We start from the raw sequence: 25,309 nt of genomic DNA, 5'->3' as shown, positions 1-25,309 counted from the left end.
CTCTTTGACTGGTGGCATTGATGCAAGTATTCGAAAGTCCAACCCAGGCAGTCCTGTATTGTTCTGGTTTTAATGAAACCATATTGGTTCTTATGGATGCACTGCATAATCATTGCTTGGAGTCTATTTGCAGCCATTTTGGACAAAAATTTAAGCCCCATACTAGTGAGAGAGATAGATCTGTAGTCTCCCACTTCCTCAGGAGAAAGTTTTTTGGGCACAAGAGTAATAAAAGAACTATTGATGTTATCTAAGACAGCCTCTCCCTCATGAAAGGCCTGGGCTAGCTCATAAAAATCCCCAGAAATAAGGTGCCAGCATTTCTTAAAAAACAGGCCATTAAATCCATCGGGACCAGGTGCCTTATCCACAGGCATATGCTTGACCACATTGTCCATTTCCTCCTTTTCAAAAGGCCTAGTGAGCACCTCAAGACCAGACACTGGTGAGATAAGCGAAGACAAGTCGAAACCCATCACAATCCCTCTAGAGGTGCCCATTCTATTCTTAAAACAGCTCCAGATAATTCCAGCCATTTGGGAGTGATCAGAGACTACAGTTCCATTAGGTAGTCTTAAACTAGCTATAGAGTTCCTCCTATGCCTCTCAGTGGCCATAGCATGGAAAAATTTAGTGTTTTCTCCCCCCACCTTAAAGTATCTGATAGAGCATCGCTTCTTCCAGTACAGAAATTGTAAGTGCAGAAGGTTTTCCAAATGGGTTTTGACAATTCTTCTGAAGTTGTTCTCTTGAATAACAAGAGGCCTCCACTCCTCTAATTCATCCAGAAGGAAAATGACATGATTGCATTTGCTAATTAATAGCCTCAATTTGGAAAAATTCATTTGCCATCTCTTAAGACACATTCTCAAACATTTAAATTTGTCTGCAATTTTAGCAGTTATGTGTGTTTTCCGAGAGGGCTGCTTCCAAGAAGATTCAACACGGTTCATGAAACCTTCCAGTTCAAGCCAATAGTTTTCAAACCTAAAGATGTTTGATTTTGGAATGGAAGTCTTGATGGATACTAGACAAGGCACATGATCTGATGCAGTCCTAGCCAGGGGCAGAACTTCAGTCATGGGGTAATCAGAGATCCAATCTACAGAGGTAAAAAACCAGTCTAGCTGCTCAAGAAGTGGGGTATCCTGCATATTGGACCAAGTGTAGGATCTGCCTTTGATTGGAAGCTCAAGGAGGCCCAGGTGACCGATAATCTCATTAAAAATGAACATGTCATTTATGTCCCCACCCGGTAAGTTTCTGTTATCCACAGATCGGAGGAAATTAAAATCTCCAAGTAGCAACCAGTGCTCATTAACAGGTATAGCCAGATTGTATAACCAATTAACAAAGTTGTCCCTGGCTACACCCTGACAAGGGCCATAAACAGCCACAAGAGTCCAAGTTTCATTATTTTGCCTGGAAGTAAACTGAACCACCACAGCAAACTGATGCACTTCAATTATAATGCCACTAAAAACTGCAGAATTCCAGACAACAATAATTCCACCAGAAGCTCCAATTGAAGGAGAACAGACAAAAGAGTCAAATCTTTTAGGGCAGAAAGATTTGATTGTCCGAGAGTCAAAAGAAGCACATTTTGTTTCTTGCAGACAAGCTATTGAACATTGGCTTTCCTCAATTTTCTGCCTAACAGCTCTCTATCTAGCTTCAGAATTCAGGCCTCTTACATTCCAACAGAGAACATTCCAGTTTATACAGCTATTACTCATTATAGCAAAAGATAAAGGCCAGAAACCACATGGCACACAATACCACATTTCTAAAAGAGCACAGTTTAGTCTGTCCCAACATCATCAAGCACCAAAGTTCCAGAAGCAGGAAATTGCCTAAAAATAAAGATAAAGAAAAATTAAGGGCTTGCAAAACCCAATATGCCAGGGACACACTAATCATCATGTTTAGGCGAAGCTACAGCAGGTGGGTCCACCATAAGTGCATCCACAGTTAGCAGAGCAGCATCAATCTGAAGCTCACTTCCAACTTCTTGGAGTCTACTGACAGGGGTTGCAGGAGGAATTCCATCAGAAGCAGGCTCTTCATACATCTGGGCCGTGAAAGGCTTGGCCTTGGGCTTCTTCCTCTTGGGCTGAAGTGCGAGCTCTTGGAATGTGGGCTTTAAACCATCCCGCTAAGCCGAGCTTCTGGTGCAGCGTCGAACAGTGGTGTCAACAATTGGAGTTGGCGCCAGAGTCTTCCGTGGCCTGCGAGCTTTAACCGCAGCAGAAGGGGGCACCTGCACAGGTTGCACAGCAACAGGATCAGAAAAAAGTGCCCTGGCAACTGGCCTAGCTGGCTCCTCTTCCCTCCATGTAAGGCGTGGCAGGTCCGAATCGCTGAAAGCCAAATCCCAGCTCCTCTTAGACAGAACAACCGGTGACAAAGGTTGCAGCATCACTGGCCTGGGTACAGAGAAAGCTACAGGAGCTTGCAGAAGGTTCTCAAAAGACCTCCTCCAAATCATCTCCAGGGGCAAAGGAGGCCCAAAAGGAATTGCAGGCAGAGCAATCTCCTTCGTGACAGTAGGAGGCTGATACACCACAATTGCCCAATTGTTCGCTGTATCTTCATTGACCACAGGCAACATAATTGCTTCAGATAGATCATCCTCCACCACAATGACGGGTGGATCCTGGTCAGTAGCGGAGCTTGGCTGGGCGAAGAGATCCACCACCATTGACTCTTGATCTTGAACAGGTTCAGGCTCAACATTGTCTTGGCCATTCCCCCAATTGTCCTCGGCCACTTCAATGATCACAGGCTCTGGCGGCAGAGGAGGGACTGCATTCCACCCCAAGGCGGGGTAGACAGGAAGATTAAACGGGGGTAAATCCGGGAAAGGAACACCCGAAACTGGATGCGGATTTCCATTGAGGGGCATCCAATCTTCATCCTGGGGCATCTGCTCAGCAAAGTTCGCTCCCAAAATGTATAGAGGCGCAGTCCAAGAAACCCTCGCCCCACCATAGGCTGCAAAATCCATGAAGACCACATCACATGGTACAAGGAAATCCTCTGGGAATGAAGCGAAGACCAAAGAGCGAACCATATAGGGGTCCTCACTGATCCAATGGTGGAATTTGCCAAAAGTATTCACAGCTGCCCTAATGCATTCAGTGTTGCGAAGGTCCAACGGAATACCAAGAAACATAAGAAGTCCCTGACGAAAACCCTAAACTCCCCGAAAATTTTCACCCTCGTCATGCTTCATAAAACGCACAAAACGGTCATTACCCAGCGGCTGAGGCAGAAGTTGCAGCAGCGAAAATCTGACGGCAGTGTCTCTAAGCTCAAAGAGCCCAACAGACCGGACCCAAGGCTGAGCTGACCGAACATGAACACCATGCCCATGCAACCACTGCACTACTTCCTCCCTAGTAGAACCAATCTCATCTGGTTGAGGAATAGGAATTACCTTCGCAAGCATGAACTCCTCATGGCGGCGCACAATTGGGGTATGTGGCGTCACAAAGGTTCGCGGTATACGATCTTCTCCACCATCAACGATGTGGTGACCAGCAGGTACATACCGCAGGGGATCCAAATGGAAGTTGGCCATCGGAGTCGGGAGCTCCGCTTCCAATGACGGCGAGTGAGGGGGTGGGGAAGGGGTTGCAGGCGGCGAGGTCGGTGGTGTCTTGGGGCCAGGGCTGATGGAACTGGACGACGGTGTAAATGTGGAAGTGCAAGGGAGGTCCAAGTTTGGTAAAGGATTTGTCAGAGAGATATACCCGCAGCGCACCTCGGAAGATGGAGCGTTAACGGTTTTGGCTTGCCACACGAGCCCCAAGATTCTAGCAAATTTGTTGCAATCTTTTTTAACGTGACCAGACCGAAGGCAAGAGATACACCAAAGCGTAGATGTACATGCAGAAGCGAAATGACCCTTCTCAAGGCACTGCTGACACGTAGAAATTTCATCGACCATATCAGAAATTAAGTTATCAAAATCTTCCCTTGCTTGTTGAGACGAGGGGATATCCAGCTGCTCCCCAAAGGAAGCCGGCGAAGCCCGGCCCACCTCAGAGGAGGTTGATGACTCATCAAGGCCCTCCGAGTCCACGAAAGCGGGCCCAACATGGGCCGGCAAGTCCTCATTCAAAGGAACAGAGTTCCTGGCCGAGATTGGTGGCGTGCGATCAGCATGGGGCCTAAGATCATGCACCGTACCAAACGAGATAGATGGTCTCGCCGACGTCCACCGGAGAGTCGCCGGCAAGGTTGGACGAATAACAACCCGCTCATGAGAAGAAATTGAGTAGCCCGCCTGTTCAACATCGCGAATGCAACTTTCCGTAGCTGGATAACGATAATCCTGGCAAGCACCATAGGTCTGAAAAACTGCAAATGAGAGCTTTTTGCCAATTGAATGAGCAGATTTGAAAGAAGACTTAGAAGGCTTAGAGCGCAGGGCTAAAACCCCAAGAGCAGCACGTCTCTTTGAGGGACTCACTAGGATCCACTCAGCATCACACTCCAAATTCCAGATCTTGAACTCACGACTCCAATTAGGACCACCGTTACTCCACAGATGAAAGTAACATTTGAATTGTTCGCAAGAAAAAGATCGAAGGCGAAGAATAATCATGGCAACAACCTTGCAAGAGACTTGAAATCCAAATACCTTGTCCTTTATCAAAAACACCATGAAATCAATGCCCGATCCACCAATAGCTGCTTCCAGAGCCGCAGCCACAGAATCTTCGTTCAAACGAAAATTGTGGCATCCAAACGAAACCACCATGGTGAAGATGTAGGAGTCCTCCATGGGGTGTACCGAAAAGCCCGTAGATCTGAAAACCTTCTTCGCAAAAGCCAAACCCTTGGAGAAGTCCAGGCCAAGGGTGGAACCCTCCATGGAACCCATTAAAGATGGGTATGAACGTGTAGATCTCGGAGCGCCGAAGAGATCCACTGGAAGGGAACCAGAATTTAGTGGCTAGTGGAGGAGATCGCCGGAAGGGGGTGGAGATCGCCGGGCTGGGGGTGGGGGCGCCATGCTCACTAAGATCTTGCGAACGAACTCGACCAACTCGCAACACAGAAAGACATGAGGTTTATACTGGTTCGGGCCACCGTTGTGGTGTAATACCCTACTCCAGTGTGGTGGTGGTGGATTGCCTCTAGGGCCGATGATGAACAATACTGGGTACAGAAGGTTACGGTGGCGGAAAAGTATTTTGGTTGACGCTTCTGTTGATAAAGGAATATGTGAGGATTTATAGAACTCATAGGGAGGTCGGTGGACTCCTGAGGTGCCCACATGCCAGGGGCGCCCCCCTAGGGAGCGCCCTGGAGGCTTGTATAGTCCTCGGGACTCTTCTAACTTGGCCTCCAAGCTCCGTGGGTATCTTCTGGTCCAAGAAAATCATAGTAAAGTTTTATTCCGTTTGGACTCCGTTTGATATTCCTTTTCCGTAAAACTCAAAAACAAGGAAAAACAGAAATTGTCACTGGGCTCTAGGTTAATAAGTTAGACCCAAAAATAATATAAAATAGCATATTAATGCATATAAAACATTCAAAATAGATAATATAATAGCATGAAACTATCAAAAATTATAGATACGTTGGAGACATATCAAGCATCCCCAAGCTTAATTCCTACTCGTCCTCGAGTAGATAAATGATAAAAACAGAATTTTTGATGTGGAATGCTACCTAACATATTTATCCATGTAATTTTCTTTATTGTGGCATGAATGTTCAGATCCATAAGATTCGAAACAAAATTTTAATGCTGACATAAAAACAATAATACTTCAGGTATACTAATAAAGCAATCATGTCTTCTCAAAATAACATGGCCAAAGAAAGCTATCCCTACAAAATCATATAGTCTGGCTATGCTCCATCTTCATCACACAAAGTATTAAATCATGCACAACCCTGATGACAAGCCAAGCAATTGTTTCATACTTTTGATGTTCTCAAACTTCTTCAACTTTCACGCAATACATGAGTGTGAGCCATGGATATAGCACCATAGGTGGAATAGAATATGGTGGTTGTGGGGAAGAAAAAAAAAGAGGAGATAGTATCACATCAACTAGGCTTATCAACGGGCTATGGAGATGCCCATCAATAGATATCAATGTGAGTGAGTAGGATTGCCATGCAATGGATGCACTAGAGCTATAAGTTTATGAAAGCTCGGAAAGAAACTAAGTGGGTGTGCATCCAACTCGCTTGCTCACGAAGACCTAGGGAAATTTTGAGGAAGCCCATCATTGGGATATAAAAGCCAAGTTCTATAATGAAAAATTCCCACTAGTATATGAAAGTAACAACATAGGAGACTCTCTATAATGAAGATCATGGTGCTACTTTGAAGCACAAGTGTGAAAAAAGGATAGTAACATTGTCACTTCTCTCTTTTCGCTCATTTTTTGTGGGCTTCTTTGGCCTCTTTTATTTTTTGTAAAGTCCGGAGACTCATCCCAACTTGTGAGGGAATCATAGATTCCATCATCCTTTCCTCACATGGGACAATGCTCTAATAATGATGATCATCACACTTTTATTTACTTACAACACAAGAATTATAACTCGATACTTAGAACAAAATATGACTCTATGTGAATGCCTCCGGCGGTGTACCGGGATGTGCAATGATCTAGCGTAGAAAATGACATCAAAAAACGGACAGACCATGTAAACATCATGCTAGCTATCTTACGATCATGCAAAGGAATATGACAATGATGGAGCGTGTCATAATAAAATGGAACGGTGGAAGTTGCATGGCAATATATCTCAGAATGACTATGGAAATGCCATAATAGGTAGGTATGGTGGCTGTTTTGAGGAAGGTATAAATGGTGGGTGTAATGCACCAGCGAAAGTTATGTGGTACTAGAGAGGCTAGCAATGATGGAAGGGTGAGAGTGCGTATAATCCATGGACTCAACATTAGTCATAAAGAACTCACATACTTATTGCAAAAATCTACAAGTCATCAAAACCAAGCACTACGCGCATGCTCCTAGGGGGATACATTGGTAGGAAAAGACCATCGCTTGTCCCCAACCGCCACTCATAAGGAAAGCAATCGAAACAAAGTAATAGATGCATGCTCCTAGGCGGATAAATTGGTAGGAAAAGACCATTGCTCGTCCCCGATCGCCACTCATAAGGAAGACAATCAACAAACAAATCATGCTCCAACTTCATCACATAACGGTTCACCATACATGCATGCTACGGGAATCACAAACTTTAACACAAGTATTTCTACCAAACCACAATTACTCACTAGCATGACTCTAATATCACCATCTTTATATCTCAAAACAATCATAAGGAATCAAAATTCACATAATATTGAATGCACTTTATATGAAAGTTTTTATTATATCCTTCTTGGATGTCCATCATATTAAGACTAAATTCATAACCAAAGAAAATTACCATGATGTTTAGAGAGAGTCTCAAAATAATATAAGTGAAGCATGAGAGTTTCTATAAAATAAAGCCACCGCCGTGCTCTAAAAATATATAAGTGAAGCACTAGAGCAAAATTGCCTAGCTCAAAAGATATAAGTGAAGCACATAGAGTATTATAATAAATTCATGGTTCAAGCGTGTCCCTCTCAAAAGGTGTGTACAGCAAGGATGATTATGGAAAACGAAAAAGCAAAGACTCATATCATACAAGACGCTCCAAGCAAAACACATATCATGTGGTGAATAAAAATATAGCCTCAAGTAAATTTACCGATAGACGAAGACGAAAGAGGGGATGCCTTCCGGGGTATCCCCAAGCTTAGATGCTTGGTTGTCCTTGAATATTCCCTTGGGGTGCCTTGGGCATCCCCAAGATTAGGCTCTTGCCACTCCTTATTCCATAGTCCATCAAATCTTTACCCAAAACTTGAAAACTTCACAACACAAAACTCAACAGAAAACTCATGAGATTCGTTAGTATAAGAAAATAAATCACCACTTTTGTTACTGTTGTGAACTCATTATTTATTTATATTGGTGTAATATCTACTGTATTCCAACTTATCCATGGTTCATACCTCCCGATACTACCCATAGATTCATTAAAATAAGCAAACAACACATAGAAAACAGAATTTGTCAAAAACAGAACAGTCTGTAGCAATATAGAAACTTAGAATACTTTTGTAACTCCAAAAATTCTGAAAAATTATGACATCAGAGGAAATTTGTATATAAATCTTGTGCAGGAAGAATTATTATTTTACCGCACTTCTATGAATAATGAAAATTATTTTACTGGGCGTAAAAGTTTCTATTTTTCAGCAAGATCAAATCAACTATCACCATAAGCCATCCCAAAGGTCTTACTTGGCACAAACACTAATTAAAACACCAAAACACATCTAACCAGAGGCAAGATAATAAATGTATTGCAATACAGGAACAAAAAGAAAGAAAGAAAAAATAAAATTGGGTTGCCTCCCAACAAGCGCTATTGTTTAACGCCCCTAGCTAGGCGTTGATAATTTTAATGATGCTCACATGAAAGATAGGAATTGAAACACGAATAGAGCATCATATAGCATGTGAAAAACAAATTTAAGTCTAACATACTTCCTATGGATAGGCATTTTATAGGGAAAAATATCAAGGCAAGCAAAAACTAGCATATGCAAGGAAGAAGAAAGAAACAGTAACAATCCCAACATAATAGGAGGTAATCTAGTAACATGAAAATTTCTACAACCATATTTTCCTCTCTCATAATAATTACATATAGTATCATAATCAAATTCAACAATATAGCTATCATATAAAATATTCTCAAGATGATCCACATGCATGCAAAGTTGACACTCTTCCAAAATAGTGGGATTATCATAAAATAAAGTCATGACCTCTCCAAACCCACTTTTATCAAAAAAATCATAAGATTGATCATTCTCCAAAGTAGTGGGATCATTATTACCTAGCGTTGAAACTCTTCCAAACCCACTTTCAATATTATAGCAAACATATTCATCATGAGGCTTAAATAAAATTTCAAGATCATAAGAAGCATTATCACCCCAATCATGATCATTGCAATAAGTAGCGGACATAGCAAAACTAGCATCGCCAAACTTGGGGTTTTGCATATTATTAGAACAATTGACATTAATAGAATTTATAATAACATCATTGCAATCATGCTTTTGATTCAAGGAACTATCAAGTATGGGTGCAATAGTAATAATCTCATGTTTAACATAAGGAACTATAGCAAATTCATCTCTATAAATATTATTAATATTGGCATCATGGCCATAAGAATAGCAAGCATCACACTCATCAAGGGAGGGTATCTCAATAAAATCATCAGAATCATAATTATCTATAGATTCATGCATATCATTATTTTCTTCCAAAGCAACAGTCATTCTCTTAAGAAATTATTTGACATAGGCATTGTGAGCATAGTTTTCATAGCAATGTTGAAGTATGTCAAAAAAATTAGATTTGTAGAGAGTAATATCATACTTTTCAATCAAAGAAGAAACTTCATAAGCACCCTTAAAAGCAACAAATTCTTCAATTTGTTCGATACTATAGTAAATATAAATACCCTTTTCATAAGAAGATAAGATTTCATGATCATAAACTCACATAGGTAGGGAAGGTGTTTCTTTGGGTTCTTAAAGCAACAAGTAAAATCAAAAAGTTTACAAAGATTCCAAGCATAACATAGCAAACAATTTATTTGATTCCATAAGAGTATCCCTTTTTTAGAAAAACGGTGACGCACAAAATGAGCATACTCATCTAAAGATTTTACCTCAACTAAACTAGTTGGGGTTGCGGCACGAGCACATATGGATCGAAGATGATCCAACTAGAAAATTTAAGTGGATCCATATCAATAGATTTTTAGCAAGCAAAGATGCAAGCAAATAGAAGGCACATGGCATCACAAGAAAAGATAACAAACGAGCAAAAAGGCAAACAAAAAGATGAATCGAAGAAGGGCGAATAAACAGGCAAATCTTTTTGTATTTTTCTGAAATCGTTTTAGAAGTGGGGGAGAGGAAAACAAAAGGCAAGGCAAATAATGTAATGCAAGAGATGAGAGTTTATGATGGGTACTTGCTAGGCTTGATGTAGATCTCCCCGGCAATGGCGCCAGAAATTCTTCCTACTACTTCTTGAGCTTGCATTGGTTATTCCCTTGAAGAGGAAAGGGTGATGCAGCAAATTAGAGTTAAGTATTTCCCTCAGTTAAGAACCAAGGTATCAATACAGTAGGAAGAACACGCAAATCCCCAGTATATGCACCAACACAAACAATCAAACACTTGCACCCAACGCGAAAAGGGGGTTGTCAATCCCTTCACGGTCACTTGCAAAGGTGAGATCTGATAGAGATAGATATAAAATATTACTAAAATGTAAAAGTAAATAAATTACATCAAGGTATTTTTGTTATATATATTTGAAAATATATGAAGGAAAATAGACCCGAGGGGCCAGAGGTTTCACTAGAGGCTTCTCTCTTGAAGGCAAATAATACGGTGGGTGAACAAATTATTGTCGAGCAATTGATAGAAAAGCGCAAAGTTATGACGATATCCAAGGCAATGATTACGAATATAGGCATCATGTCCGTGTCAAGTAGTCCGACTCCTTCCTGCATCTCCTACTATTACTCCACACATCGACCGCTATCCAGCATGCATCTAGAGTCTTTAGTTCATAAAGAACAGACTAACGCCTTAAGTAAGATGACATGATGTAGAGGGATAAACTTAAGAAATATGATGAAACCCCCATCTTTTTACCCTTGATGGCAACAACACAATACGTGTCTCACTACCCCTACTTTGTCACTGGGTGAAATCACGCAAGATTGAACCCAAAACTGAGCACCTCTCCGTTGCAAGAAAAATCAATCTGGTTGGCCAAACCAAACAGATAATTCAAAGAGAAATACAAAGATATCAAATCATGCATATAAGAATTCAGAGAAGATTCAAATAATATTCGTAGATAAGCTGATCATAAACCCACAATTCATCGATCTCGACAAACACACTGCAAAAGAAGATTACATTGGATAGATCTCCAAGAACATCGAGGAGAACATGGTATTGAGAATAAAAGAGAGAGAGAGAAGAAGCCATCTAGCTACAAGCTATGGACCCGTAGGTCTGTGGTAAACTACTCACGCTTCATCGGAAGGGCGATAGGGTTGATGTAGATGCCCTCCGTGATCGAATCCCCTCTGGCAGGATGCCGGAAAAGGCCCCAAGATGGGATCTCATGGGTACAGAAGGTTACGGCGACAGAAAAGTGTTTTGGTGCATGCATATGTTGATAATGGAATATTTGAGGATTTATAGAACTCAAATGGAGGTCAGTGGACTCCTGAGGGGCCGACAAGCCAGGGGCGCTCCCTGGAGGCTTGTGGAGTCATCGGGACTCTTCTGACTTGGCCTCCAAGCTCCGTGGGTGTCTTCTGGTCCAAGAAAAATCATCGTAAAGTTTTATTCTGTTTGGACTCCGTTTGATATTCCCTTTTGTAAAACTCAAAAACAAGGAAAAAACTGAAACTGGCACTGGGCTCTAGGGTAATAAGTTTGTCCCAAAAATAATATAAAATAGCATATTAATGCATATAAAACATCCAAAACAGATAATATAATAGCATGGAACAATCAAAAATTATAGATACGGTGGAGACGTATCACCCACCTATATATATGTGGGAGGGGGGCACCACACATAACCACGACAGTCTCTTAGTCATGTGCGAATCCCTCCCCTCCCCCCCTCCATAGTTTTGTCCCTCGGTCATATTTTCATAGTGCTGAGGCAAAGCCCTGCGGAGATAGCATCACCACCACTGTCACCATGCTACCGTGCTGCTGGAACTCATCCACTACTTCGTCGTCTTGCAGGATCAAGAAGGCGAGGACGTCACCGAGCTAAACGTGTGCTGAACACGGAGGTGTCGTATGTTCGATACTTGATCTGTTGGATCGTGAAGAAGTTCGACTACATCAACCGCATTAATAAACGCTTCCGCTTACGGTCTACGAGGGTACGTAGACATACTCTGCCCTCTCTCGTTGCTATGCATCTCCATGGATAGATCTTGCGTGTGTGTAGAATTTTTTTGTTTTCCATGCAACGTTTCCCAATAGTCTGGAGATGACAAGATGATACGTGGCCACTCCATCAACCTGCTCCATTTGTTTGACACTCCCGAGAAGTTCAAGGTTATGAGTTTAATTGTAGAGACGGTCAAGAGGACAACTGCTGACTAGAAGAGATCTTGTGGATATGCTCCACACATTCAGATGCTCGTCAACTCCAAAGTTGGAACGAGCACATATCTACTAGATCGTGAGCATCTGTCGGCATCCTGGGAACGGGGGTCCCCAGACTTGCCTGCCTGCGACCCGCTGCGTGGCTAAGCCAGCAGGCCGTACGGCCCATCTTCATCAGCAAGGCATCCAAGACCTTCGCTAGGGGCCAAGCCTCGCGAGGAGGAGGACACGATACCTCCTCTGGAGCGGCCTAGTCAGGCAGGCTCATGAGGAGTGGAGATATCAAGGCGAGGCGATCCTCACGAGGCTCTCGTGACATGAGCCATGACGATCGACACCAGGCGGGCGCCAGCACGCGTAGCATCCTTGTTTCCTCTTTGGTGCTAAGGAAACTAGCGCGGGCGAGGAGTACCGAGGCATCAGGCAAAGGTTGCCATTTTGGTGCAACAAGACCAAGACCAGAAAGACGGCAAGACGGAGGTCATCGTGGAGCCCAAGACAGCATAACCACCAGAGCCCTTCGCATGCGCATACCACCTTTTGTCAGGATAGCTTGTACTAGCTATCCCCCTTCAAATTAGCCCGCCGTTGTTGGCTCCCTTCCCGCTCAATATTTGGGATGAGGACCAGGGCCTCTATAAGTAGGGCTAGCCACCACCATAGAAAAGGGGGGCGAGGAGACGGCATCTTAGATCACTCTCTCACCCATACAAGTTAGCCACGCACAAGAACACCTCAACCTCAGGAGGCTGTTCCTCCCCTTGTATTGTTCATCATTAGCCCAAGAGGCAATCCACCACCACCACACTAGAGTAGGGTGTTACATCACAACAGTGGCCCGAACCAGTATAAATCATGTGTCTTTCTGTGTTGCGAGTTTGTCGAGTTCGTCTGCGAGATCTTAGCAAGCTAGGGCGTAGATCGGTAGGAGGGAAAGACTTCGCTCGCACCCCAGTGTTTGAACCTTAAGGGTTTGCCGGAACCCCACATCCGACATTTGGCGCGCCAGGTAGGGGTGCGCCGCGGCTTCCCTTCCGTCGATCTGCGCTCCATCGCCACCGCGCTTCGCCCACATGACAGGCTCCCTACCGCCGACTCCGACGGTCAGTGTCGACAACGGGGCCAGGGGGCTCTGACCTCTGGCCCCCGCCCTGTGGCGGGTGCAGTGGCCGCCCAAGTTTAGGCCGGAGATGCCGCCGCGCTAAGATGGAGTGGCGGACCCGTCAGCTTTCCTGCTGGCGTACGAGGAGGCCGTCCTCGAGGCCGGGGCGATGACAAGGTCATGGCCAACTGGCTTCCCGTGGCCCACGCCGGCGAGCCACGCACCTGACTGCTCAACCTTCCCAGATCCACGGTGGCATCTTGGGAGGAGCTTCGCGACCTCTTCACTGCTCCCTACGCGGTGCCGGCGCACCACGCAGTTGCGGCCCTGCTGGGCGGCTCTCAAGCACCGCCGTTAGATCGCCATGCCAAACCGTTCCTCCGTCAGATCGGGGCCACCTCTAGGCGCCCGGGGGCTCCCCCGGGTTGGGCTGCGCCAGGGGCCGACCTTACCTTCGGCTCAGAAGATCACCCCGACTCCACCGCCGCCTCCGGAGTGCTTCCGATGCTCTGCACACCCACCATCTGCAACGTGGACGTCACCAAGACCCTCATCGACGGTGGTGCCGGCCTCAACTTGCTCTCCATGTGCCACTCGAGCAGCTCGGCCTCAGTAAGCCCTTCTCGGGAGTGGGTGGTGGAGCTGCCCACTCCCTGGGACAGATCCGCCTCCCTGTCACCTTCGGCACACGCGACAACTACCGCACCAAGCTGGCGGACTTCAACGTCGCTTGCATCGGCCCCCCGTACAATGCCATCCTCGGGTACCCGGCTCTCACTCAGTTCATGGCAGCGACTCACCCGGCTTACAACCTCGTGAAGATGCCAGGGAGCAAGGGCGTCCTCACCATCAAGGGGGACACTAAGGAGGCCGTGACAGCGCTCAGGTGCCCCCGTGGCCAGGAAGGCCGCGCCCACCAAGAAGAAGTAGTTGTTCACCCAAGCCAAGGTGGAAACCAAGCAGGTACCGGTCAGGAGCCACCTTTACCATAGGAGCCGGTCTCGACCGGGAACAAGAAGAAGCGCTGGTGAGGTTCTTGCGTGCGAACAAGGAGATATTCGCGTGGGAGCCAAATCAGCTGGTAGGGGTACCGAGGGAGGTGATACAGCATCATCTAAGGGTATGCCCCAACGTCCACCCCATGAAGCAGCGAGCGAGACGGCGGTCCACTGAGAAGCAGGCCTTCGCCGTCCAAGAGACACGCAAGCTGGAAGCGGTAGGTGCCATCTGAGAGGTCCGGTACCCCGAATGGCTAGTGAACCCTGTCGTGGTGTCGAAAAAAGGTGGGAAGGAACGGATGTGTGTCGACTTCACCAATCTTAACAAAGCCTGCCCTCAAGACCCGTTCCCACTCCCGCGCATCGACCAGATCGTTGACTCCACCGCCGAGTGTGACCTGCTGTGCTTCCTGGATGCGTTCTCAGGGTATCATCAAATCAAGATGGCGATGGAAGATGTGGAGAACACGGCCTTCCTGACACCATTTGGGGTGTACTGCTACACCTGCGTGCCCTTCGGGCTGCGCAACGCGGGCGCGACCTTTCAGCGGTTGATGCACATCGCTCTGGGGCAGCATCTCGGGAGAAATGCAGAGGCTTGCGTCGATGACTTAGTGGTCAAGTCTCGCGAGGCAAGGACATTGATTCAAGACTTGGAGGAGACCTTTGAGAGCCTGCGCCAAGTGAACTTAAGGCTCAACCCGGAGAAGTGTGTGTTCGGTGTCCCCTCCGGCAAGCTGCTGGGATTCCTTGTATCCCACAGGGGGATCGAGGCGAGCCCGGAGAAGGTCAAGGCCGTCGAGGACATGAGCCCGCTGCGGACCCTCAAAGAGATGCAGAAGCTAGTAGGGCGGGTGACCGCATTAGGGCGTTTCATCTCCAAAATGGGAGAGCGCGCCTTACCATTCTTCAAGTTCATGAAGAGGAAGGACCCGTTCGAGTGGAACCCGGAGGCCGACCGGGCCTTCCAAGACCTCAAGAAATACCTTACTAGCCCCCCAGTGATGGTGGCACCGCAGCCCCTCGAGCCTCTAGTACTCTACCTTGCTGCCACCCCGTACTACGCCAGCGCGGCGTTGGTGGCAGTTCGGGAGGAGCGCCAAGTCAAGGGCGTGCCCCGCCAGGCCAAGGCTGATGTAGTTGGGGTCAGGAAGGTGCAGCAAAGGCATCAATGGTGGAAGTCCAAGCTCAGCAGGGCGGCGCCGTAGAAGCTCCTGAGGACACCAGGGTCTCAGGGACCCTTCCACCTCAGGATATGTCCCGATCACCGTAGGACCCGAGCCTCGACAGCACGCCAGCCCTCCTCGAACACCCGGTGTACTTTGTCAGTACCATACTACGACACGCGAGAGCACGCTACCCCATGCCCCAGAAGCTCCTGCTCGCACTCCTGGTGGCCTCACGCAAGCTACGACACTACTTCCAGGGCCACCCCATCAAGGTCGTCTCAGCCTACCCACTAGAAAGGATACTTAGGAGCCCTAACTCAGCCAGAAGGGTCGCAGAGTGGAACATCGAGTTGCAAGCATTCCAGTTGGAGTTCAGCACTACCAGGGTCATCAAGGGGGCCACACTCGCTGACTTTGTGGCAGAATGGACAGATGCCCCGACACTTGAGGAAGGAGAAGGTCCACCTCCCCAGGAAGTGAGGCTCCGAACGTTGGGTCATGTATTTCGATGGCTCCTTCGCACACCAGGGCACGGGGACTGGAGCAGTGCTAATCTTGCCCACCCAGGACAAGCTCTACTACGCCGTGCAACTCTGCTTTCATCACGGCGAGAAGGTCTCCAACAACATCACGGAGTACGAAGGCCTCATACCTGGCCTGAAGGCTGCAGCGGCCCTAGGGGTGAAGCGCCTCACTGTCAGAGGCGACTCACAACTCCTCGTTAACTTCTCCAACAAGGTGTACGAGCCAAAGGACGAGCATATGGAGGCCTACCTCATGGAGGTGCGCAAGATGGAGAAACAGTTCTCGGGCCTGGAGCTGCAGCACGTACCCCGGGGCACCAACAAGGAAGCCGATGACATCGCCCGGAGAGCATCCAAGCGGCAACCGCAGGAGCCCGGCGTCTTTGAGGAGCGGCTCTTCAAGCCATCAGCTGTGCCACCTCTTTCAAGCACGACCCAGCCTCGGGAGGAGCTCCCCCAGCCTCCGGCCATGGGAGCCCCGACCTGTGGACCGACCTCCGGGGCTCGGCTGCTCTTGGCGCTCGAGCCTCAGGAGGAATGCTGGACCAAGGAATTCAAGGAGTACTTAACGCATGGGACGTTGCCAGAAAAGGAAGAGGAGGCAGAGCGCGTGGCCCGGCAAGCCACGACATACTATATCCAAGACGGCGAGTTATATAAGAAATGACCGAACGATGTCACACTGCGCTGTATATCCAGCGACCAATGAAGGGAGTTGCTGATTGACATACACGGCGGGGACTACGGACACCACTCATCAGCACGGACCCTCGTCGGCAAGGTGTTCCGCAGTGGATTCTACTAGCCTACAACACTCAACGACGCAGCTGAGCTGGTGAAGTCTTGCGAAGCCTGCCAATTCCACGCCAAGCAAGTCCATCAACCAGCTCAAGGCCTTCAAACTATCCCGCTCACATGGCCATTCATGGTCTGGGGGCTGGATATCCTAGGCCCGTTCCCTCGGGCGCCAGGGGGCTACCGTTACCTCTACGTCGCCATCAACAAGTTCACCAAGTGGGCGGAAGTGGAAGCCGTCCGTACCATCCCGGCCGGCTCTGCTATCAAGTTCATCAAGGGCCTCATGAGCCGCTTCGGGGTCCCCAACCGCATCATCACAGATAACGGTTTGCAGTTTACTAGCAACCTCTTCAAAACCTATTGTGCTAACCTTGGAACACATATCTGCTACGCTTCGGTGGCCCACCCCAGGAGCAATGGTCAGGCCGAACGTGCTAACATGGAGGTCCTAGGGGGCCTCAAGACCAGGACCATCAAGAAGAAGCTGGAGGCCTATGGCAGGGGCTGGCACGACGAGCTCCAGTTCGTACTGTGGTCCATCCGGACCACCGCCACCAAGCCAATGGGAGAGACTCCATTATTCCTCGTCTACGGAGCTGAAGCGGTCCTCCCTCACAAGCTCAAGCATCGCTCCGCACGGGTCCTGGCGTTCGACAAAACGCAGCAGGACGCTGCGCGGGGGATGGACCTCGTGTTAGTGGAGGAACATCGTCACGGAGCTGCGCTGCGGGCGGCGAGGTACCAACAAGCACTGCGGCGGTACCACTGCCGCAACATCCACTCCAGGACACTCGAGACGGGAGACCTAGTCCTGAGGCGGGTCCTCTCCAGTGAAGGGCTGCATAAGCTTTCACCAATGTGGGAGGGCCCGTTCAAGGTCGTCCACATCTCTAGGCCTGGCGCTATGTGCCTGGAGACAAAAGACGGAGTACCGGTCCAAAACGCCTGGAACATCCAGCACCTCCGGAGGTCTTACCCATAAAGCATGGCCCAGGGCCTGAGAAGCAAGGCCCAGAGCCTGAGAAGCAAGGCCCAGAGCCTGTGAAGCAAGGCCCAGAGCCTGAGAAGCAAGGCCCAGAGCCTGTGAAGCAAGGCCCAGATCCTATGAAGAAGGCCCAGTGCCTGTGAAGAATCGCTGCCCGTGACACTCTCACGTAATAATGAGTTGGGGCTATACACGCCCTGGAGTCTCGGGGGTGCCGGCCTCAGGCCCTGGGGCTCCCGCCCATGCCTAGTGGACAGCACTTAGCTCCGCGCTGGTGAGAAGACTTGAAGACTAGATTAGGTGCCGGACGCGGCTTTTCATTTGCTTTTCGTATTTGGCTCCCTTTTCCTTAATCGAAATTTGCTTTTGGCATTCCTTGTTGAGTTGACCCTCTCGTTTCTTGCTGCATTTTTCCGGCTCGGGTTAGCTCGTGTTCTCTCTCTCGCATGCCTCACGAGGGGGCTGGGCAGGTGTCCTCGCAAGCATTTTCTCCCTTCTCTGCCTTCTCGCGAGCCACCCTTGTTCGAGCCCAAAAGTTGGCGTGCCTCTCCTAGTCCGTGCCCCTCGTGTACCGCGATACAAGGCGCCAGGCCAGGACCAGGGTGAACGGAAAATCTTTTAACACATTTCCTAACGAGCTTTCGCAGTTCCCCAGTAGATGCAGGCTACCAAGGCAAGATGGGCACGAGGAAATGAGCACCTCGTGAGGAAAAGGGCGTCTCGGATATACCAGGTTAAGTCATCTTTGCACGAAATAACGACACAACACGCATGGTGCCACAATCGAGGAACCATAGTTCAATACACGCCCCCTAGGCCCAAACTGGTTACATTCTTGATGCGGGAAAAAGAGTAAAACAAAAGCAGCGGCACAGCAATCTACGGAGGCAGGCCCCTAGCGGCACCTCGAACCTAGTCGGATCCTTCTTCGCGCTTCACGGAGGCACGGCGACGGGATGACCCACTGCCGCCTCCAAAGCAGGCGCGGCGGCTGGTCGTGGCCACCGCTGCTGGAGCTGTCACCGGAGGAAGAGCCGCCGTAGCGAGACAAGACGCAGCCACCCCCGAGGGCAGGCTCGCCCCCATCCTCGTCGCGACAGTCCCCGAGACCGAGCACCTCCTCACCATCGTTCGCCTCGGGGTAGCACCCGGCGCGGCGACCATCTTCCCCAAACACATTCACGAAGAGGGTTGATTCGTCATCGTACTTGAAGTGGAGGGTGCACCGCCGACCCAAGCCGCGCTCGCGGGCAAATGTCTGCCAACCGCGGGCCAGGGCTATGTTGCCCGCGGCGAAAGTCGCGACTGCAACCCAAAAGGCCTTGCTGCAGCAACCATCCGCCTGCAGCTAGAGTCCGCCTGGACCGGAGGCCGGCAGCTCGTTGGCGAAGAAGTGCGGAAGTTGGAGCCAGTTGCCGGCTGGGTTCTCCGACCAGACGACAAACTCCGGCGAGACATCCACCGTGTGGAAGCGCGGACGGGGGGGCGCCACCAAAGCACGCCTCCCCTCGTCTGTTGGATCGCCGTGGCTGGGACGACCCACTCCGCGTGCCGTGTCGCCACTCCGACAGTGGGCCGTGACAGGGGACGCGGTGTGCTTGCGTGGATGGCCACGTCCGCGCTTGGGCGCCGGCGAGCCGGGTCCCTCGTGAGGGGCCTTTCCCTTCTCGGCGGCGGAGAACTTCCTTCGTGGCGCCATTGGTGGCACAACGAGCAACGAAGCAAGGAAGAAGAAGCTAGGAGTGGAGCGAGGAAGAAGAAGCAGCAAGAGAGGAAGAGATGGGTGGCGGGGGCTCCCCCCCATTTATAGCAAGAGAAGGCCAACCGGCACCTCCCACGACCGCAGGTAATGATGGTTTCCCTTGCATGTCGCAGGGACTCGTCAAGTCGTGCAGTCGCCGAGGCGGCGTGGGGAAGCGGAGGCGCCCACAACCAATCAACCACCATGCGTCAACCAAGACCGCAGGCTTTGGGGGCCCGCGGTGCTCCGTGCTTGGCCCTTGGCTTCACCGCAAAGCCAAGCCCGAGCGCACCTTGGGCCCAGGGGCTACTGTCGGCATCCTGGGAACGGGGGTCCCCAGACTTGCCTGCCTACGGCCCGCTGCGTGGCTAAGCCAGCAGGCCGTACGGCCCATCTTCATCAACAAGGCATCCAAGACCCTCACGAGGGGCCAAGCCTCGCGAGGAGGACGACACGAGACCTCCTCTAGAGCGGCCTAGTCAGTTAGGCTCACAAGGAGCAGAGATATCAAGGTGAGGCGACCCTCACGAGGCTCTCGTGACGTGAGCCATGACGATCGACACCAGGCGGGTGCCAGCACGCGCAGCGTCCTTGTTTCCTCTTTAGTGCCGAGGAAACTAGCGCAGGCGAGGAGTACCGAGGCATCAGGCAAAGGTTGCCATTTTGGTGCAACAAGACCAAGACCAGAAGGATGGCAAGACAGAGGTCATCGTGGAGCCGAAGACAGCGTCACCAACAGTGCCTTTCGCAGGCGCAGACCACCTTTTGTGAGGATAGCTTGTACTAGCTGTCCCCCTTCAAATTAGCCTGCCGTTGTTGGCTCCCTTCCCGCTCAATATTCGGGAAGAGGACCAGGGCCTCTATAAGTAGGGCTAGCCACCACCATAGAAAAGGGGGGCGAGGAGACGACATCTTAGATCACTCTCTCACCCATACAAGTTAGCCACGCACAAGAACACCTCAACCTCAGGAGGCTGTTCCTCCCCTTGTATTATTCATCATCAGCCCAAGAGGCAATCCACCACCACACTAGAGTAGGGTATTACAGCACAATGGTGGCCCAAACCAGTATAAATCATGTGTCTTTCTGTGTTGCGAGTTCGTCGAGTTCGTCCGCGAGATCTTAGCGAGCTAGGGCGTAGATCGGTAGGAGGGAAAGACTTCGTGCGCACCGCAGTGTTCAAACCTTAAGGGTTTGCCGGAACCCCACATCCGACAACATCTCCCTCTTCCGCCAGAGTTCGAGGATAGTGTGGTGGTGATGGATTCCTCAGACCCCACATCTATTGAGGCTCAAGAGAAGATTCAGGAAGCAGCAGCAGCAAAAGCAGCCAACAAAGCTTCAGCTCCCAATGTACCCATTGCAAATCTCAAGACAAAGCAGGATCGGATGGCATGTCTACTGGAAGCAACACCGAGGATTGAGCAAAGTTTGGCCAACCTAGCCAAGAATCAGGAGAGCTTAGAGTGGATAGTGGAAGACAAAATGTACAATCTTGATGTCAAGGTCATAGAGATCCAGTCCATTGTGGAGAAGCTTAGAGATGATGCGGAGAGTGGAGATGACAGACAGACCACTGAGAGATTCCAGACTGTGCCAAGGGCACCCAGATCTTCAGTTGTGCCGGTTGTAGATACGAGGACCATTCATTCTGCACCTGCCACCACTGCTACAGTGCCACCTCCAGTGTCTACACCACCGTTTCAGCAGACATCTTCAGAAGCATTTGCAGACGCAGTTCTCTCAATGCCGTCTACGCACACAGGAGCCACCAGCCAGAAGACCCCTTCAGGAGCTCCGGAGGATCGTGCCTAGACAGACGCATAGCTTTATACCTTTTCGAGCTTTTTGGTACTTATTGCCAAAGGGGGAGAAATTGTATAGATCATTAGGCTTCAAGAGAGAGTGTCTCACTTTTGCTCTTGGGTTTTTTCTCGAGTTTTTTTAGTATGTTTGTTTGATTCATGATACTTGTTTGGTTGATGCTTGTGAGATACTATGTTAGGTTGAGTGATTGATCATACTATGCTTAATGTGTGCTTAATGCCTGTCTCTATCATCATGTATGTATGATCATTCACTTATGTCTTTGGTGATGCGTGCATGTTATTTCATTCATATCACTTTGTGCGGTCCACCAAGATGTATGTGACATGGAAAAGTGACCCATGATCCTAATCGATTGTGCATTTGCATTCAAATGCAATTTTTTTATAATGCACAAATTTAGTGGGAGCTCTTGCTTATCACATACTTCTCAAAGCGATGATGTATTTCATTCATTTAATCATTTGTCGAAGCTTTGATCTATATGTTGTCATCAATTACCAAAAAGGGGGAGACTGAAAGTGCAACTAATCACCGGGTGGTTTTGGGCATAACAACATATATCTCATTGAACTAATATCCTTTCAAGATAAACATTTCAGGATGTTCAACGATTGGCATGGCATGACATAGATATGTGGACCCCTCAAAATGCTAAGGACAAGGATTGGCAAAAGCACAAAACTCTTCATCTTTGTTTAAGTGATCCAAGATCACATTGAGTCCATAGGAAAGCCAATACTATTAAAAGGGGATGAGGTGTTGCATAATGGTCTACTTGCTCATAGTGCTTAGTGATATTGCTCCAAAACCCCTAGCCACCTTCTCTATCCAAATATGTCAAACCCCTAATTCCAAACTGGGCTTCACCGATATTTTCCATCCGGAGCCATCGATTTCATCTTGACATAACCACTGACAGAAACACTAACAGTTCGGTCACACTGATACGGATCTCGGTCTCACCGAGATGGCCTTGCCAACTCTCTGTTGCTTGTTGCAATTATTTCGGTCTCACCGAGAATTGCAATCGGTCTCACCGGGATGGCTTGACAGATTCTCTGTTGCCTATTGCACTCGCTTCGGTCTCATTGAGATGATGCAATCGGTGCCACCGAGATGAAGTTTTCCCTAATCCCTAGCACACCGGTCCCACCAAGTTGTTCCAGTCCCACCGAGATTCCTAACGTTCATATTTTTGAACAGATTGGTGCCACCGAGTTTCCTAATCGATGCCACCAAGATGAGTCAAAAGTGTGTAACAGTTGGATTTTGTGTGGAGGCTATATATACCACTCCACCCCTTCTTCTCATAGAGGAGAGCCATCAGAACATGCCTACACTTCCACCATTCATTTTCTGAGAAAGAACCACCTACTAATGTGTTGAGATCAATAGATTCCATTCCTACCATTTGAATCTTGATTTCTAGCCTTCCCCAAGTTGCTTTCCACTCAAATCCTTCTTCCACCATGGCCAAATCTGTGAGAGAGAGTTTAGTGTTGGGGAGACTATCATTTCAAACACAAGAGGAAGGAATTCATGAACACACCGTCTATTACCTTTTGGAGAGTGGTGTCTCCTAGATTGGTTAGGTGTCTCTTGGGAGTAGTCCTGGCCATGGGCAGCCCGGCCCTGTCGGCCTGACCCAGCCTAGCTCGGCCTTGTCCATGGGTCGGGCTTGGGCCTAGGTTTTGAGCTCGATGGCCGGGCCGGGCCAGGCCCGGGCCCGTCATTTTTGTCATTTAAGGAAGAGGACCGGCCCGTGGCCCGTGGCCTGAGGCCCGACGGGCTTTTAGCATGATGGCCTGGGCTTGGGCCCAATTTTTAGGCCCGACAGCCAGGCCGGGCTCGGGCCTGGGTTTTTTGCGTCGGGCTTTGGTTGGCCCGGCCCGGCCTGAGGGATGGCCAGGTATGCTTGGGAGCCTCCGTCATGATGTGGAGTTGAACCAAGAAGTTTGTAAGGGCAAGGAGATTTCCTACTTCGTGAACATCTACCCGAGTGAGGCAAGTCCTTCATGGGAGATGGCCATGGTGGGATAAACAAGGTTGCTTCTTCGTGGACCCTTCATGGGTGGAGCCCTCCATGGACTCGCGCAGCCATCACCCTTCGTGGGTTGAAGTCTCCATCAACATGGACGTACAATAGCACCACCTATTGGAACCACGCCAAAAATCTTCGTTTCTCCATTGTGTTTGCCTTCTCCAAACCCTTCCCTTTACCTTCATATGCAATGTTTTACATTTCGCTGCTATACTCTTAGAATTGCATGTGTAGGTTAATTGGTTGACTTGTGATAATTGCTAAAATCTGCCAACAACTAAAATTGGGAAAAGGAAAGATTATTATTTGGTCAAGTAGTCTAACCCCGCTCCCCCCGCTAGACATACTTTCGATCCTACACCTGCTCAGAAGTTGCCTTCCCTGGCTCATCATGGGCAGCAGGGAGGGATGATCCTCCTCTGATGTGCTCGGAGGAGGGAGCCGCTCGACGACATCTTGTCACTAATATTGGAGCGTTGAGGGCTACAAGAAGATAAATAATCATTTAAACATTGTAAAGAATTGCGCTTGAGTATTTACTGCTCATGCGAGAAGAAGGCGTACCTCCTCGGTGGTAGCCTCGGCCGCCGCGTCTGGACGAGGTCGTTCTCCATTTCCGAGGAGTCGACCTTGGCTGCGGCAAGGGCCTTGCGGGGTGCAGTGTCAGCAGCTTTGTCCGATTTCGGGTTCCGGCAAAACCATTGAGGTTCGAACACTAGGGTGCACATGAAGATCTCTCCCCCTCCCTAGCTCGCACGCTCTGTGATCTCACAGCCTAGCTCGACGAACCCAAAGAACATGAGACACACGATTTATACTGATTCGGGCCACCGTTGTGGTGTAATACCCTACTCCTGTGTGGTGTGGTGGATTGCCTCTTGGGCTGAGGATGAATAGTACAAGGCAAGAACAGCCTCGCGAGGAGAGGTGTTCTTGTGCTTGGTGTGCTTGTGTGGTTTGAAGACCAGGCTCTCCTTTCAAGGTGGTGGCTAGTCCTATTTATAGAGGCACTGGTCCTCTTCCCAAATATTGAGCAGGAAGGGATCCCACAACGGCCAAATTCGAAGGGAGACAACTAGTACGAGCTATCCTGACAAAAGTGGTCTTCGCCTGCCAAAGGCTATGGTGGTGACGCCGTCTTGGGCTCCACGATGACCTCCATCTTGCCGTCCTGCTGGTCTTGGTCTTGTAGCACCGATATGGAAACCTTTGCCTGCTACCTCGGGACTCCTCGTCTACGCTTTCCCCATTAGCACCAAAGAGGAAACGAGGACACTGCGCGCTGGTGCCCGCCTGGCGCCCGCCTGGTTCCAGTCGTCATGGCTTGCATCATAGGAACCTCGCGAGGTGTCCCTTGCCTTGATCTCTCCGCCCCTCATGAGCCAGCCTGGTGAGGCCGCCCCTAAGGAGGTCTTGCGTCGTCCGCCTCATGAGGGTCTTGAATTCTTGCTGGTGAAGATGGGTCGTATGGGGCCACTGGTGGAGCCACGCTGCGGGCCGCAGGCAGGCAAGTCTGGGGACCCCTGATATGTCTCCAACGTATCTATAATTTTTGATTGCTCCATGCTATATTATCTTCTGTTTTGGATGTTTATGGGCTTTATTATACACTTTTAAATTATTTTTGGGACTAACCTATTAACCCAGAGCACAGTGCCAGTTTCTGTTTTTTCCTTGTTTTAGAGTATCGCAGAAAAGGAAAATCAAACGGATTCCAATTGACCTGAAATTTCACGGAACTTATTTTTTGGAAGGAAAGCAACCCCGGAGACTTGGAGTCCACGTAAGGGAAGCAACGAGGAAGCCACGAGGCAGGGGGGCGCGCCCACCCCCCTAGGCGCG

The sequence above is a fragment of the Triticum urartu genome, chromosome 3A, assembly GCF_056163025.1.
Source record: "Triticum urartu cultivar PI428250 chromosome 3A, HENAU_Tu73, whole genome shotgun sequence".
In the NCBI taxonomy this organism is placed as follows: domain Eukaryota; kingdom Viridiplantae; phylum Streptophyta; class Magnoliopsida; order Poales; family Poaceae; genus Triticum; species Triticum urartu.
The sequence above is the reverse complement of the archived record's forward strand: the minus strand, read 5'-3'. Positions refer to the sequence as shown.